Raw genomic sequence first — 17,135 nt, 5'->3', positions numbered from 1 at the left:
CTTGTCAATACCTTACACAAGGATACCTTCATAGAGTAAGTTTGTATGCCAGACTCCAGAATGTAGAAGGTTAGGCTAAGTGATAACAAAGTACCCATTAGTCACCATTACAAAATATCAATTATTGCTATATCATATCTCTTTCTTCAAAGATTGGCAAACCTTGTTGCTTGTCAGAACCACTATGAAAATTTCTTTTGGCAACCATATATTTGTAACCTTAAACTTTTATAATCATATATTTGTGACCTTAAACTTTTATATAAATAGTTTCCCCCACATTCTGGTTATTTTGTTGGTTTGGGGATTACTGCACTGGAAATAGTTAAACCATTATCAGTGTATCCCATTTCCCACTTTTATCCCTCTGTATTTATATTCCTCTATACCTATTTAATTATTTATTACAAGGTTTTATACTTCACAAATTACTTTAGCAATAGGGGTGCAATGTGAGCCTAGATAACTAAAAAGAAGGAACTAAAGGGGATGAGACTGTTTCAGTTAGCCTTGTATCTATAAGGACATTAGTTGGTTAACAAGTGTAGTACTGAGTACCACTTCACTAATAAATCTTAAGTGCTGTGACAGCACTAAATAACTAGGAACAAGAAGACTGCTACGAGACAATTATAATTATTTGGTAATGATAGATAGGTGTTAATTAGGACATAGTAAATGTTTTTTTTCTACAAATATTATCTGTGGGATAAATGCAATGGGGAATAATTGCAGTGTTTTCTGGAATAACTATCAAGCTGTTATTTTGATGGTTGTGCAATAGAAACAACCTAATGTAGCAAGTTAGATAGAGATTTAGAGTTTCTATTTGATAATTTTAGATTTGTGGTGCATCTACATTACCCAAAACAATTTGGCTAGAAGAAATACAGATTATGGAAAAATATAGTTTATACAGAACCATGACATTTCCAGACATTAAAAAAATGTAGTCTCCTTATCTTTTCTTTATTTCTCCTTCCTATTAGAACTTTTCCTCTTTTTGTCCCCAAATTATCAAATCTTTCTTGTTATGTTTGAATATTTGTCCTCACAAAAACATCTATCAGTTTTTCCATCAAAATCCCTGACTTTTAAAAATTCAATGAATTAAGACATGCAGACACAAATATAGGCACTAGATTGAAGGGATCAAACACAATGAAGCAGTCATGATGCTAACCAATGAGATGATTGATACTTAAATAGGATTTGCAGAATGTACAGTTACAAGTAAATATTTTGCTGCAAAAAAATAATAAATTCAAGATTTTGGTATAAGGACAATCTTTTTGCATTTAATTATACTTTACTGTATGTTTAAGTTTAAAAGAAAAATCTATTAAAATGTCAGGATTTATTTTCAGCTATAAATTATTAATCTGGATTGGAAACATTCTGGTATAGGTTAAAAAATGACTTCTGAGCCACCAAAATACATCCGACGTGTAGTATTGCCTTAGAAGGAAAAACAATAAAAAGAAGAAAAAGCAAGAAGCCCTGTCAGTGGGCATCCTAGAAAAATGAGGGTAACTCCTGATGTTAGCAAACCTACAAATAAACAGCTACTGCTGCAAACACTACTAGAAAATCAAATCAAGACTGGACCTGGTAAATCTATAGTACATCCTTATGTGAAATTTGTGTTAGAAGTATATATATATATATATATATATATGATGTCATTTCAATGTTATTTGGTTATGAGACGTCTATTAAGATTAAGTGGTGTTTATAATCAAAAGAAATGCCATCAGTCTTAATGACCAGGAAAATATAAGTATGGCACAAACAAATAGCAAATATTAAATTTAGCCTCATAGTTGTTTACCTGAGTAAAGATGTGAATTACATTAAATCAGAAAGAGCATGTGTATGTCAATAGAGTGTGTTTCATAGTTTAATTGCTGTTTTAACTCTAAAACCTTTAAGACAATTTGAAATCAGACATACCCATAAGCAATTTTATTGTAAAATAATACTTTATGATATTCAATTTTTCACTATTTATATTTTATTAATCCCTTTACTGAAGACAAGTGATTTATACATCACTCAAAGAGAAATAATTCTAGATTTAAAAATACTAATTTATGCTGTTCTTGATATAACAACGAGTTCCCAGTAAGGAGCTTTTTTTTTTACTTTAATAGTTGCCATCCAAATTAGGAAGGGATACCGTGGTTACTGGAATCCCAATTTGAAGTCTTTTCCCCCAAGATATTAAAATAAAACTGTCATGCATTAGCAACCATGGCCTTTTATTGTTTTCCCTTGAGAATGTTGTGAGATGAGATCAAGCCGCTCTTCAGAGAAAAGAGGAAATCTGGAAGTCACTTGGAAGGACAGGGTTCTGTTAACATGTGTGTAGGGCATCCTCCTAATATTAAAACAATGCCCATGATGTATATTATTTCATGACAGTTTTACTTCTAACATCATCCAGTTGATATTAAAGAGCCACTGTCAATTCTTAAAACGGAGAGAGCAGAATGGAAATCCAAAAGTGGTGTAACCTAACATAGTGGGCTCTAAGATACCTGAAACATTAAATTTATTTTCTTAATTGAGATGAAATAACAAAGTAATTTAAACTATGTAAACATTGTCTTTCCAAAATCCTGATGAATAGTATATATATTATATAAAATATACATATATTTAATCCCCCTTTTTAGCTGCACACAAAATTGCAATATTGTCTTGCTAGGAGCTCTTTTGTTGATGAGACATTTTATTTTGAGCACATTTTATTATGTGAAGTGATGTTCCTAACAGATTGCCTTTCAGTATCCCTGATATGCAAATAGAATTCATCTCTACTTTTTGCAAAGTCATTCAGAGTAATTAGGGGTGGTCCGAGACACCTTTGGGCTTGCAAGGAATAGTCAATGAAACAAGATGGGCAGGTCATTTAATATAGTTGTGATCGATTGCTGCTGTTGCTTTTCCGGCTAAGCTGCTGTGCAGGAAGAGATTTTTAATTAAATAAATAGCAGGGTCGGCAGGCAGGTGTGCCTGGGCAAGCAACCTGCCCGGGGATTTGGTTTGCAGCAGTTGCTTGGCAACACAACACAGACAGCCTCTGAACAACAGCTGCACCCTCTGTTAGCAGCTAGCAGATGCTCACACCTCAGAGAATGGCGTTAGAAAGAATGATTTGTGAATAATAGTTCATGGAGCTCTTTAATAAATAGAAAAAAAATAAAGAAAGCATGAGTGATAAAGGTCAGAGATATTCCAGCCTGTATTTGGCTGAATGTGAATTCGCATCCAGTAAAATTACTAGCAAAAGACAATGAACACAATATATTACTGCTATATGCTAAGAAAATTAAAAAGAGGAAAGGCATGCATTATGAATGAAGGAAAGTGAGAGGCTTTTGTATACATTACCCCATTTAATTTTTCCTATATATTTCCAAGATAAACAATGCCATGTTTACTTCAGCAGGCAAAGTACTAAGTTCAGTGAATTTCAATAACAAATATAAATGGGAAATTTTGTAATAATTTGTGTGAAAATAAATGTGTGTGTAAAATAGAAACCAAAGATGGATTGTTTACCATATTATAGATTAGATATGTGCCATGTAATAACTGTGACTCAGCAACTAGTCACTGTATCAGTTTATAGCTGCATTCTTCAAACTGTGCCTAAAGGATCACGCTAGATTTCAGATAATAAAAAAATTATAGTTTAGTTTACTGAAACTAATGAAAATGTGGGACTGGATATTCTCAATCTCTGAACTCCTAGGAATATATGATTAAGTTCTGACAAACCAGAGCTTCCTACTATTTTATTCTTATCGGATTATCCCAAGGCATTAGCATATGGTCCAAATTTTAATGCTCTTTCGGCAGTTGAATAAAATCATTAAAGTATTTACTATCTGCATCCTGGTCAAATAAAAGAATTGCTTGGCTCAGTGGTTGAGGGTTTGCCTTGCATGCGTGAGACCCTGGATTCGATTCCTCAGCATCCCATAAGGAGAAAAAAGCCAGAAGTGGTGCTATGGCTCAAGTGGTAGAGCACTATCCTTGTGCTGAATTGCTGAGGGACAGCGCCCCAGCCCAGAGTTCAGGCCCCATGACCGGGAAAAAAAAAGAAAAAAAGAAAAAAAAGAATTGCTTGGAAATTTATTTTTTAAATTTGTTATTTCCAAGAGGCTGCAGGAATGCTAAACCAGTCTGTATACAAGGAAGGTTTCAAGCCTCCATGATCCGTGGTATATGAGAGTTCAAGTACAGGAACAGATGACACAAGCCCATAAATAAGTCTATGTCCTCTCTCACAACCACACAGACGTGCTTTGTTAACAATGTGTCCTTTTTCTTAATTTGTAATAAAAACTGAGTAATAAGAGGCAGCTCTGCTACTCAAATTCAAGAAGCAGAGTCTTTCATTTTGATTACAATTTTTCTTTAGGAAAAAGGATACATTTTCTATCAAGTCAGTGTTTAAGTATAAAAACACACTTCGGATATCCATCATCCTATTTACCCCATTATACTATTTTCTATGATTCTTTTAATGAAATATACAAATTAGTTATTATTATTATTTAATGAAATATTCCAAATTTAGTTAGCCCCAGGGCTGGGAATGTACAAAAAAAAAAAAAAATCCAGAAAAAGCCTGAAGTGGTGTTGTGGCTCAAGGCCTAGAGTGCTTTTAGCAAAAGGAGTTTAAGGAGAGTAGCCAGGCCCTGAGTTCAAGCCCCAGGATTGGCAAAAAAAAAAAAAAAAAATTAGTTAGCCTAACAGTATCTTATAAGTTACACATCTTTTGAACAGATAATTTTTTATTAAAAAGCTATAACTAAGAAAAAAAACACGCTCTAACCCCAAAACTAAATGTATAATTGAGTTAATGTTCAATATCTAACTAAATCAATCAACAAATAAATATAGACATAACCTAATATTATCTTCATATGCATCTCAAGATGAAAAAAATCCAATATATAATGATCCAGTACATAAATAATTGGATCATTAAAATATTTTCAAAAGTAAATACCTAGAGAGAAATCCCTCCCCCTCCCCCTCCCCCTCCTCCTCCTCTTCTCCTTCTCCTTCTCCTTCTCCTTCTTCTTCTCTTCTTCCTCCTCCTCCTCCTCTTTATCTTCCTCCTCTTCCTTCTTCTTCCTCTTCTTCCTATTATTATTTCACTCAGTTTTGAATTCAAGGAGTTGCCATGTACAATGATATAGGTAAGCATTCTACCACTGAGCTGTATCCACAGTCTAAAACATTCCTTTTTTCAAGAGAACTAAGGTTGTTGATTAGGTATATTATTGAATTTTAGGAAAATATCTCCACTGTGATTTAGCCTTAAGACAAAAAAACTCTAAATACTACAAAAGATTTCAAGTACTATTTTAAAGGAAAACGTTTTCGATTATTGACTCATTACAGTCCTGTATGTATAAGGCCAGGTGTAGGAAATGCCCTTCTTAACTACTTGTTTAGGCAAAAACTTCAAAGAAGTAGACCATGTAAACATGTACATGTCTCAGGATAAAATAAGGAAAAAAATTGCTTTTGTAGTACAACAGAATTCTGTTCATGTACCCTAATATGACCAATGCTCACTTCTATGGTATTACTAATACAAATAAGTAGCCCAATTTAATCATCTAAAATATCTAATAGCTGAATTTCAGAGGTAATCTGTGAAATAACTTGCCAGCAGTAGTCAAAGTGTCAATATCTTAAAAAACAACAACTCTAGAATAGAGATAGTAACATATATTCAATTTTTTTATGGATCTTGCAGCAGTATAAATGTCAATGTTTAGAGATTTGAGATATGCAATATTTTTTGGAAAATATATATGCAAAATTTTGCATATCTAAATAATATAAAAATAAAACAGGCAATAAATTGAAATTTTTCTTCTATGGAATCAAGTCATTGATAAATGAAAGAATATACTAAGGAATAGTTTGTATTATCTTATTTCTTCTATCAACATCATTTTCTGTGGAGGTAAAGGAGATAATTAAAAACAAGAGAAAAGACCCATATATAGATATAGATATAGATACAGATATAGGTAACTCTGTGTGTGTGTGTCTGCCCATACAGATTTCTTGAGAGTAAAATTAAAAGGTGTAAGTATTGTCACAACAGTAGTAAACAGCTTCTGTTCAGGGAGGCTTGGTTTTATGACCACTCTATTTAGAGAAGCACTATCTGCGCTTACAAAGAAACAGACTATAACAAAATTTATTCATTGATCTTTGTGTACCAGCTTCTTAGCACAGTGCCTGGAATACAGTGAAAATCTAATACAAACATAAACCACAATACAAGCTGATGAAGGGGTCAGGTTCTTATGAAGAAAAATGGAATATTTCACCTACTTCACAGTTTAATCAGAGACTGGTTAGCTCACTCAATAAAGACACTTTATACAGACATATTTATCATCTTATTGTTGCATTTCCAAAATTATTATTATCCTTGGTATTTGCAATCACAGATAAAATACAAATCCAAGAGCCAGAGAAAGTGGCAAATCTGTAGAAAGGGGTTTCACACACACACATACACACACACACACAAATGAATAGGATCTTAGGATGTTTTGAAAAAATGTTGGAAATTTCCCAGTACCAAAGTGAATATCATATTTCTTTAGAGAAAATAGAAGAAATAAATCTGTATTGAGTAGAGAAACTGCTTTGCAGAAGGCAATCTGACTGTTATGTATGTCCCTTGTGGTACAAATCAGAAAAATCACGAAATACTACTAGCTTCCAAATCTGCTTCATCATGCATAAACAACACAACCCCTTAATAATCAATCAAGACACTCATTCAGCATCCAGTACTGTGTCAATAGGATAGCTAAATGCTACTTTATTTCCTGCATTATCCTTTAGTGAATAAGAATATAGATTTTTCTGTTTTCCTCTTAGTTGAAAACATGTTAATATATACCTGTTGTCTTTCACTGGTCAATGTTACCAACAATAATTCAGTTGCTTTAGACTGGTGAAGAAAACTAAGTTTATTCTCCAGTCTTAACTTTAACACTCTAGTGTTAATTAAATAGAGTGAATATTATTTTACTTCCTGAAATCCTTTCTAAAATGAGAAAAAAATTGATTCTAGACTCTGGTGGTTCACATCTGTAATTCTAGATACTCAGGAGGCTGAGATGTGAGGATCATGGTTCAAAGCCAGCCTGGGCAGAAAAGTCCTTGAGACTCTTAGCTCAAAATAACCACCAGAAAACTGGAAGTGGCGCTGTGGTTCAAAGTGGTAGAGTGTTTAGTCTTGAACAAAAGAGTTCAGGGTCAGCACCCAGGCTATGAATTCAAGCCCCATGAGTGACCAAATAATAATAAAAAAAAAAATTGGTAAACTCTATGTTCTTTCAAAGTTTATGTGATGAAAATATTTTATTTTCCATGTTCATTTTTAAGCTCAATATAATTTCTGGAAATGTTGAGAAATGTGTGGGGTAGTCAGAAGGAAGACTCGGAGAACTTAGAAAAATTTTATAAGAACTTGTTCTTTTTATTAAGGGGGAAATCTTTAACTTTTTATAATATAAAACATACACATATAAAATAAAAACACATTGAAAGCAAATGGAAACTTTAGGATATTAGGATTATATTTATCAGATATATGAATAACAATATAGATCACAGATTAATTCTTATTGATTAAATGATATTTTGGTATTTCCAGAAAATGGCTTTCTATTTCCTCCAAGGAAAGGAAAACTAAAAATCCAACAAGTTTAATATATATATAATATATATCATTTATTTATTTATTTATTTTGGTTGGTCATGGGGCTTAAACTCTGGGCTTGGGTGCTATCCTTGTGCTCTTCAGCTCAAGGCAAGTGCTCTACTGCTTGAGCCACTTCTGGTTGTCTATTGGTTTATTGGAGATAAGAGTCTCATGGACTTTCCTGCCAGGACTTACTTTGAACCATGATCCTCAGATCTCAGCTTCCTGAGTAGCTAGGATTACAGGTGTGATTCATTGGAGCCTGGCTTAATATTCATATTCTTAGCAGGCACCTGTGGCTGCTTAGAAGGCTGCTTAGCTACTCAGGAGGCTGAGAGCAGAGAATAGTGGTTCAAAGTCAGCCCAGGCAGGATAATCCATGAGACTCTTATCTCCAATGAACTATTCACAAAAAAACTAGAAGTGGGTGCTGTGGTTCAAATGGTAGAGCACTAGCCTTGAACTCAAAGAAGCTCAAAGACCGTGATCAGGCTCTGAGTTCAAGCCCCAGCATATAGACCTCTGAATTACATTTAGCTGGAATAGAAGGAAGAGTATAGGTTATTAACTTATAGTACCCAAATAGTTCAAGATTTGAAGGACACTAACTCATCAAAAGCAATAACTGCAGAACTTTTAAGTAAAAAATTTCCCCCATAAATTATAAGATGGCACCATAGCTTTACTTCTATCGTTTAGCTACATATATCTCTATAAGCATAACAGAACTATGATCCCTAAAACATGGCAATAATACCATGAATGAACATGGTAACAAGGAGTAGGAGGCAAAGGACAAGTTAGACAATCTTTCTGTGTTGTAGAGTCTAGACACAAAGGAGGAAGTAAAGTTTAAGGTCGTTTATATTCCCTTAAGACAAAAGAACACTTTTACTGTCTGGGCCAAATACAAGTTATGGATGGAAAATATTGCCATTTTGCCCTTAATTTAGCAAGAAATAAAGATATAATATTGGGCCATTTGTAGTTATCTAAACTTAAATACTGTTGCTTATATTATCATTCACTTCTCAGATTTGGTGCATTCATAGTTTTGTGACCCATGATGCTAGCAAATATCATCCACAGCAGAAATATATTAAAATTAATTGTCATAATAAATCAATGAAAGTATTAATTACTTTCAACTGACAAAAAATGAATGTCCAAGAGGTTTTGGAAAGAGTTGTCTTGTGGAAACTCAAATGTAGGTCAAGATAATTGCTGATCTTTTATGTGAGTAGGTGTTTCTTTTCTTTTCTTCCAATATGAATTATATATTAGAACCATCTATAAAGTTTTAAAATTAATGTTCAGTCTTTCTTAGGTTGAATCTCTAGAAATGATCATCTTTCTCCTCTCTGGATGCTTGATTATATTATACCAAACCAGAGTTAAAAAATACTGATGTAATCTTGAGCCTTTAACAAGAATTAGGCCTTTCAGTAATAGAAACTGTGCCTTTTTTTCCCCTGTCCTCTCTTCACACTAGCTTTGTGATCTTGGCCAGATTTCCTTACTGAAAACAGTAAACCATCCCTATAGTATTACTAACTGAATTAAATGAATTAACATTGTATTATTTCAGGAAATGGGAATGATGGCATAAATGTCTGGTAAGGAAATATACAAAAATAAATCAGGTTTTAGAGTAAAGGGGAAGAAATTTAGGAAGAGTAATGGAGTCTGTTATAGGAGTCTGAAATCTTGAGATCTCTCAGTGCAGCTGGAATATATTTTAAAGTTTAGCTTGGATTTGATAGAGAAATCCAATTAAATAGACATTGTTGGAATATTTTATAGTTTGTTTAGTTGTAAAAGATCCAACTAAACCTGACTAATACTTTTGGATGAACATAATTGAAAACATCAGTGTGGTTCAAATTAGATTTGGTGGTGTGGGAAAAATCTCCTTCTTTTGTAACTCTGCTTTTCTTCTTAGGTTATATTCTCAGGCCTTTCTCTTCCAGGAAGTGGACCATCTTGCCTGTATTACCCTCAGGGGTTCAAGGAAGAACTTTCTGCTCCTCCAGTTCATGTGAAATCCCTAGGTTTTCATTGGCTCCTGCTTGGCCTGCCCACATGGTATTAATGTGTCTTTGTGTGTATGATACCATACTCTAATATCACTGAGTTCAGGAAATTTTTATATTAAAATTAATTAGATCAAATTCATATGCTCAAAGACTAGAGTTAACCCTATGTAGACCACACAGATCTACTTAGAAACAGGAGGTTGCTTGCCGCTAGGAGAGAGAAATGGATATGGGGTATGCTAACAGAAACAAATGGCCCTACAGTCAAGAATAGTTATTTTATGCCTCTTCTAAATTTCTTTAGTGAACGCATGTTTAGCTAGATTTGGAATGTAGAGCAAATTCTAAGGGTCTGCGAAGTATCTTCTCTCATTGTACAAACTTGTCCGAATTGCTACTTTTTAAAGAAAGGACACCACATTTATGTTAATACTTAATGTATAAATAACTCTGGACAAGAAAACACTTTTACCTAAACTCAAATTAAGACATAATTGAGCCAGGTGCTGGTAGCTCACTCTTGTAATCCTAGCTACTCAGGAGGCTGAGATCTGAGGACTGCAGTTCAAGGCCAGCCTGGGCAGGAGAGTCCATGAGACTCTTACCTATAATTGAACACCAGAAAACCAGAAGTGGCACTGTGGCTCAAGTGGTAGAGAACTCGAGATGAAGAGCTTGAGATGAAGAGCTCAGGGACAGTGCTAAAGCCCAGAGTTCAAGCCCTACAACTGACAAAAAAAGAAAAAGAAAAAAGAAAGAAAAAGAAAAAAAAGAAATAATTAAATGGCATGAAATTTTGACTCAGGAAATAACTGTTTTGATGGGAGGTAGAAAAGACAGAGCCAAAACACAAGCAATGAGCACAGAAAGGTAAAGGTCACTCTGGGCAAATAGTCTGGCCCACACAGCTGCCAAGGACCTCATCAGAGCTCTGAAATACTGGCTTCCAGGCATATTTCATTCTGGCATAGGATAGCACTAAATTGAGTTCACAATTTCCCAATTTGCCAAAAGTACCTTTGAATCAAAATCAATTCTTTGGGTGGTTATGGATTGGATGGATGGTGGATGCCAAAACAATCCCTCACTTCAATGAAAGGCTTGATTGTTTGACATTATGTGGATTAAATATTGTGGTTATAGACTAATTTCTTTCACATTTAAAGATGCTGCTGAGGTATCATACAGACATGCCAGGTTTTGCTCAAGCTCTTGCCAAAAAAAAAAGGAAAGAAATATTTTATGCCCTAAAGACTTAGACACTTATATCTTGGAATTCTTCATCAATAGAAGACTGAAAGCTTTTGTCTTTCCAGGTAATATTTTCAGATATGTGTCTGCTTCTCCTTTGGTTTGGCTTGCATCCCTTATCACATTAACTCCTAATGAACAAATGCTGACTGAATTATCTGTCTACCACAGGACTCCATCAGGTTGTTGATGTTGTTGTGCCTGTCCAGGGGCTTGAACTCAGGGTCTGGACACTGTCCTTGAGTTTCTTTGGCTCAAGGCTATGAAGTAAGGATGTCAAGTCTGGCCAGCACCATATTGGCCACATGGTTGGATGGTAGAGTCTGGCATGTTCATGTTGGGAGAAGGAAAACCCCTGCCCAGCACCTGCCTCCCAAGTAGTTGGCAAGGCCATTAATGTGCAGAGAATTTGTTGTGGTGCAGTAGTTAGTTCTTTAATAACATATGATTGGATCATGTGATATGGAAATGCAGGTCTAAGGACCATTTTCACAGTGAAGAAGAGAGGCATAGGCCAGGCTCCAGTGGTTCACACCTGTAATCCTAGCTACTCAGGAGGCTGAGATCTGAGGATTGTGGTTCAAAGCCAGCCCTGGTAGGAAACTTCAGGAGACTCTTATCTCCAAATAACCACCAGAAAACCGGAAGTGGTTCTGTCGCTCAGGTGGCAGAGCGCTGCTGACCTTGAGCTGAAGAGCTGAGAGACGCACCCAGGGCCAGAGTTCAAGCTCCACGACTGACAAAAAAAAAAAAAAAAAGGCTTGAGTAAGTTGAAGAAGGAACTTTCGGCAAACTAGAGAATTCCCACGTCATGAAACAAGAGGTGCACTAATGTAATTCTGGGCAGTAAAGGGCTGCAAGAGGGAAATTAACAGTTCACAGAAAATTAGCAAGTAGGAGACAATGGAAACTCAATCTTCTGAGATTTCTCAGCTACCTCAAAGGTCCCAGGGAAGATTTTTTTTTTTAAGTCAGGTGCTGGTTGTTTACCCCTAGCTACTTAAGAGGCTGAGATCTGAGAATTACTGTTCAAAGCTAGCCTGGGCTGGAAGTGGTGCTGTGGTAGAGCTCTAGCTATTGTAAGGTGAATCATCCCAAAAGTATGAAATATTGGAGTCTTTATTATACAGCTATCAGGCTGCAGGCAGCCCATTGTTACAAAGGCCTGCAGCCCCCAAATACACATAACACAGCCAGGAAACATGCTACAGAGGAAAGAAAGAACAAAAACAATACCAGCAGTACCCCAACAATCTAGTTCAGCTCCAATAGAAAGCTGAATTGGGATGCCATGATGACTGGAGACACGCCAGGAGACAGGAGACTATCATGGAGACATTACATGGCATGGCCTCACAGCATTTGGGCTGGTCAGGGCCTACATAGGGTCAGCACGTAGGGCAGATCCACAGGAAATTCCCAGTCCCAGGCATTGGGCTGACAGATTCAGCAACCTATTAGCCAAGTGCCCACCCCTGGTGGAGCAAAAGATAAATACCATTCAGTTTTAGCTCTACCTCCCAGCCCAGTGCCTTGAGTTGAAAATAATTGTTTTACTTTGAATGTGAGACATTCTGCCTAAACCATAGAACAGGGAAGGGCTGACCACTCCCTGGCCCTGTGTCCTTGACATAGACTTGAAAACGTGGGGCAGCATATTCAGCACACTAGGCAGAATGTGATGGTGCTCCACTTCCAGTCAGGGGAATAACTCTTTGACCTCTACCACCAGGTAGTCTTGATAACTTGGAAACCAATGTCCCAAGAGGAGATATACATATAAATGTTTAACAACTCACAATTAGAATTTAGACTGTACCTTTTCACATGTGTTGAAAGCATTTCAATTCAACACAGATTGTGATATTGCCTAAAACAAAGTGATTAGAGATCGGAGATCTTAAGAAATTTTGTGAAGTAATAACTGTCGTTGAATCAAGGACCCCACATTAATGTATACAACTGCTTAGTTACCATCTCCATTCAGAATCATGAGACTGTACCACTGAAATTCAGGTTGAAAAATGAAACCATCAATTATCTACACTTTCTACAAAGCTATTTTTGTAAATGGAAAGTTCTGTCTTCTGATTATTCACACACAAAATCTAAGTCACCCTTGGCTGTTGATTTTCAACAATGCTAATTTCATTATATATATATATATATATATATATATATATGTAAATCTTAAGATATTTTTATTCCTTTGGTTCATTTTGATTTCAATTATTTTGTTGAAAATTTCTTTTTTTTAATTGTCAAAGTGATGCACAGATGGGTAAGTACATTTCTTGTTGTCCCTTCCCTCATTTTTCTCCTACTTTCCCTACCCCCACCCCCATCTCCAAGTTGTACAAATCATTTCCAACATATTGTCTTATGTATAATGCTGTTGCAAGCAATGCTAATTTCTTTTTTTTATTGTGAAAATACCATACAGAGGGGTTACAATTACATGGGCAAGATAATGAGTACATTTCTTATCAAGCATCGTTGCCTCCTCCTTTGATTCCCCTTCCCATCCCTTCCCATCTTCTCTTCCCCCCTCACCAAAGTTGTAAAGTTCATTTTTCGACATAATGACTTGTATATCTCATTGTTGCAATTTAAACGATTTGTTTTTTCCCTTCCCCTCCACAAATTATACCAACATCAAATACAGTGAAAGCAGGGATTATACCGAGGGGGAGGGACATACAAAGCAACAAAGAAATCATCTTATAAATGTGTTAGAAACAATTCAATGCTAATTTCTAATTCACCAATACATGTTTTGTTGTTGTTGTTGTTGTTATTGTTTTGTGTTATACTTTAGGTGATTCTGGGGCTTGAACTATGGGACTGGATGTTGTATCTGAACTTTTTAGTTCAGGGATAACACTCTACCACTTCAACTTCAGTTCAACTTCCAGCATTTTGATGATTAATTGGAGTTCCCTGCCTGAACTTGGTTTGAACCACAATCTTAATATCTCAGCCTCCTGAAGAGCTGGGATTAGCATGAGCCACCAGTACCTGAAGCCAACACATTTTAGCTACAATTTTAAATTATAACCAGATCAAAATACATTTCCTCATTCTACTGCCCTCCCTTGGAGCTAAGTTACCAGCATTACTAGACTTCTGACTAGTTATCTTTTTCTTTTTAATTCCTGGTCTTGGGGCTTGAACTCTGAGCCTGGGCTCTGTCCCCGAGTCTGTGCTTAAAGCACAAAGAGACTACCATATGAGCCACAGTGCCACTTTCAGCTTTCTCTGAGTCTCTTAGACATTCCTGCCCTGGCTTCAAACAGCAGTCCTCAGATCTCAGCCTCCTGAGTGGCTAGGATTACAGGCATGAGCCATTGAAACCCAGCTTGGTAATTCTATTTTAACCTACTCTTTCTTTATATCCATCTACTCCAGTTATACTACCCACTTCAATATTCCTAGAACACCCTAGGCACATTTCCAATGCAGGTTGTTTGCACATACTTTTTTTCTCTGCCTTGAATATTGTTCCCTGTGTTAGCCATATGGACTATTCTCTCTTTCTTTCTAAACCTTCATAGACATATAGAACAAAGTATGAAAGATTATATAGCAAAATGTTATCTTCAAATTTGCAAAATGTACACCGATATAATTGGCTCTCTACAGATGGTGGAATTTAAGATGACTTTTACGTTTTTATTTGAATGCTTAAATATTTTTGTAGTTTACTCCAATGAACTAATGAAATGCTAATTCAAGACATTCTTCAAATGGTGATAAATAATCCTATGACTCATACATTTACTGGTTGTTCGTCCTTATTGATGTAACTAGTCTGCAGTGCATGTTATTTTCAATCCTCCTTACTTGCACGTCTTCTCTCAACCATTATACAATTTTATTTTGTAGACCTTAGTGAGAATTTCAATCTCAAATACTTGAGGTCTGCAATTGCATTTTAAGATTTTTGTATTCATCTTTGACAGATAGGATAGTTCAGTTGAGTTCCAGTTGGAATGACAGTAAAACAAACATTTCCAAGACAGCTGGGAGAGCAACACCAGGAAGCTTAAATCAAAAATGCAGTCAATTTCAATTGCATTGGTATGGGTCACTTATGCTTTTCTGACAATAAAACAGTTATCTCCCATAATACAGCCTCCAAAAGATGGAAATTACCTTAATCTCAGTCCAGAATAGGTCATAAATAAACCCATCAGGAAGATTCTTTGTACCTGACACCAGAACCTAACTTGTGAAACTCCTAAAATCTATTAAAATGAGTTGCTGAACTGATGATTAAATTCATAAGCATCAGGAGATATAAACACACATTATTTTCAAACCTTCTTTCTATACAGCAGGTTTCTCATAAAAAAAAATGTGTTTCTGATTTATTTTTCTTTGAGGTCACCTCAAGCCCAGTATTTCAAAAGTTATTTTATCAATGTTTGCTTAAAATGCATTAAAACACACAAATTCTGAATTGCAGTTAGAGTCTCAGAAATCAATTAAAGATGACATACTGAAATACGGAAGACTGGTGAACACATTTTGGATTGCTCTCACGTCCACGTGATGACCATTGCTGACTGCGGCATTTGAGTGCAAAGGCAGAACTTTTTGTGTTGTCCATGGACATGGCTTAAACAAGAGCTTAGAAGAGAAGGAGGAATTAATCTTTGGCCATGTATTTTTCATGTAGACAAACTTCCAAGAAGCAGTTTGCTAAATGTCTGTGAAGAGAAAGCTGATTGCTACTGGATTTTTTTTTTTTTATTAAAAATCAGAAACATGAACAGAATAGGGAATTGCCTTCATTAAGCCACTAAATTCAGGAAGAAACTTAAAGTATGAATAGTGAAGATTCAAAAGTAGTATTGGGAAGCCTTACTAGAAAAGGCATTTTAAGATGTTTTTGTAGTTGTTAGTACTGGGGACAAGTTCTTGTTATGCTACAAAAACTGGCCTTGAACTACACATCCTCCTGCTCTGCCTTCTAAGTATTGGGATTACGGGCCCATGCTTCCACACTTGGAAATGTCTGTGTAAAAATAATGAGGAAAAGGAGAATTTTTTCTAACCACACGGAAAAAGAAAGCTGTAAAGATCCAAAAGTGTGCCTTCAAAATACAATTGCATAGAACAGAGGTTGTTCTTTGTCCAGGTTTAACAGGATTAACATTGCGGTGACTGGCTGCAGGATCTCAACCCATCTTTTCCAGTCTCTGCTATAGTTTGGGCGCCACCTGGTGGAATATAGTTGCTGGGATAAAAACGAAGGAGTTGATTCTGGTTGCTGTCACTGGGTGCATAAGACTAGCAGGATAACAATAGCAGTGTTTTAAACCAACAAGACAGTCTAACCCGTGAAAATATTAGAGATTAGGGGATTTATTGCCCCTTTCTTTCACTTTTCCAGTCTAAAATAGAAGAGCCAATCTTCAATCACATATTTCAATCCATGGTATGAGAGTCCTTCCTTTTGCTGCGTTTGTATCCATCCTTCAAGTTTTGTTTGAATCTTGATCCTGGTGGCTAGTACAAGAGTCATCTACCTCTGCTAAGCATATGTGTGTGTGTGTGTGTGTGTGTGTGTGTGTGTGTGTGTGTGTGTGTATACACATATATATACATACATATATTCTTTTTAACCATTTTCATGCTATTAGGAATACTAGGCTCATTATCAACTCTTGATTCCCAGATGGTGGGGCTATTTAAGAAGGTTCTAGGAACTTTTAGTGAGACATAGCTGCAGGATGTAGTTTACTAGGTGGGTTAGGGTCATTGTGGATAGCTTATCTCTGGTCCATTCCAGTTCTGCTCTCTCTATCCCTAGCTGCCATGATCCTAACTGCTGAGCTGCACATGCTCCCCCTGCCTGGATGGGCTGAAATCTCTGAGATTGATTCAAAATAAATGCAAGGATTACTATCTTAGGCAGCATGGGGTACACTCATATTTAATGTACTAGAAAATAATGATCCATGGGAGATTTGCTTGTGTCTTTTTTCACCTATCTTTAGATCCTATATTTACTTCAAGTCTTTGTCTTATTTTACTTTCTATGTCTTGTTTTCTCATCTGTAAAATATAACATTGAATGT

Source organism: Dipodomys spectabilis, unplaced genomic scaffold (genome assembly GCF_019054845.1).
Source record: "Dipodomys spectabilis isolate Male_0828 unplaced genomic scaffold, ASM1905484v1 ptg000089l, whole genome shotgun sequence".
Classification (NCBI taxonomy): domain Eukaryota; kingdom Metazoa; phylum Chordata; class Mammalia; order Rodentia; family Heteromyidae; genus Dipodomys; species Dipodomys spectabilis.
The sequence above is the reverse complement of the archived record's forward strand: the minus strand, read 5'-3'. Positions refer to the sequence as shown.